Source organism: Bos mutus, chromosome 28, assembly GCF_027580195.1.
Source record: "Bos mutus isolate GX-2022 chromosome 28, NWIPB_WYAK_1.1, whole genome shotgun sequence".
Lineage (NCBI taxonomy): Eukaryota > Metazoa > Chordata > Mammalia > Artiodactyla > Bovidae > Bos > Bos mutus.
The window spans coordinates 23,498,595-23,500,384 of NC_091644.1; the positions used below are offsets into that span (position 1 = coordinate 23,498,595).

The 1,790-nt window shown below is 35.3% G+C and overlaps 1 non-coding gene across 1 annotated transcript; it reads left to right on the forward strand.

Moving 5' to 3' along the window:
• The first annotated feature begins 312 nt into the window (after positions 1-312).
• LOC138986149 (U6 spliceosomal RNA) lies at positions 313-416 on the forward strand. Its single transcript, XR_011463049.1, has one exon. It is a non-coding gene; the product is annotated as a U6 spliceosomal RNA (small nuclear RNA).
• Positions 417-1,790: the final 1,374 nt, after the last annotated feature.

A 1,790-nucleotide genomic window follows, 5' to 3' on the forward strand; every position in this document is an offset into this window, starting at 1 on the left:
TGTATACCAAAAGCTATAAGACATTGATGAAAGAAAATGAAGAAGACACAAATAAATGAAAAGATAATTTGTGTTCATGAATTGGAATGGTATTGCTAAAATATACATACTACTAAACTATAAACTTAAAGATATATTTTAGCAACTGATATTTGACAAGCATTTTGAAAATACAAAATGGGGAAAGGATAATCTCTTCAACAGTTGATTCTGGGAAAAGTGATGTCCACATGCAAAAAACTGTAATTGGATCCTAATATTATACTGTACATAAAAATCAACTCAAAAAGGATTAATGACTTAAACTCAATTGCTTGCTTTGGAATACATTTACTAAAATTGGAACTATAACAGGAAGATTAGCATGGCTCCCACAAAAGGATAACACACAAATTTATGAACCATTCCATATATTTTTGTTATTAAAAAAAAAAAAAAAACAACCCTTAAACTCAAAATCTTAAATGGTAAAACTCCTAGAAGGAAACATGGAGGAAAATCTTGACATTTTTCTTGATAATTATTCCTTGGATAAAACACCAAAAACACAAGCAACAAAAGCAAAGCAAACAAGTGGAACTACAACAAACTTGAAAGCACACTCTGTGGAAAGGAAGAAAGAATTTGTAAACTGTGTATCTGACAGGCAGTTAATATATAAAATATGAGGACCTCATATAAGTCAATGTGCTATGCTATATTCATTTTAGTCTGACCTTTGCAACCCTATGGCCTATAGCCCACCAAGGTTTGCTGTTTATGGGATTTTTCCAGTCAAGAGTACTGGAGTGGGCTGCTATTTCCTCCTCCAGGGACGTTCCTGACCCAGGAATCAAACCAGTGTCTCCTGCATCTCCTTCATTGCAGATGGATTCTTTATAGCTGAGCCATCAGGGAAGGACATAGAATTCAATAGTGAAAACAAATAGCCCAATTTAAAAATGAGCAAAGAACCTGAGTATACATTTTTCCAAAGACATACAAAGGACAAAGACGCAGATTAAAGACACTCAACATCACTAATCATCAGGGAAATGCAGTTCAAAATTATATATTACATCTGTTAGGATAGCCATCATTTTTTTTTAAGGTAAGTAATAGTGAGTAGGTGGAGAAATTTTATTCTTGTACAGCATTGGTAAGATTATAAAATAGTGTGTCCATTATGGTAAATAATATAGAAGTTTCTCAAAATATTAAAAATAGAACTACTGTGTCAGTCCCACTACTGGGCATATATCCAAAAGAGTTGAAGTTAGGATCTCAAAGAGATGTCTACACTTCATGTTTATTATAGCATTATTCACAGCACACAAACTATGGAAACAATCTAAATATCCATCCAGTTGAATGAATTAAGATGATATAGTATACATACAGAATGGTCTATTGTTTGGCCTTAAAAACAAGGAAAACCTGCCATATGTAAAAACATAGATGTACCTGGATGACACTGTGCTAAGAAAAATCAGTCAATCACAGAAGAATGAATACTGCATCATTCCATTTATATGAATTATCTGAAATATTCAAATACATGGGAGCAGAGAATAGGATGGTGGTTAGCAGTGGCTGGGGTAGGGGGTGGAGAAATGGGAATTGTTACTCAATGGGTATATAAAGCTTCATTTATGCAAGATCTCCTTGGAAGGAAAGTCATGACCAACCTGCTGCTGCTGCTGCTGCTAAGTCGCCCCAGTTGTGTCCGACTCTGTGCGACCCCATGGACGGCAGCCCACCAGGCTCCCCCGTCCCTGGGATTCTCCAGGCAAGAAAACTGATAGCATATT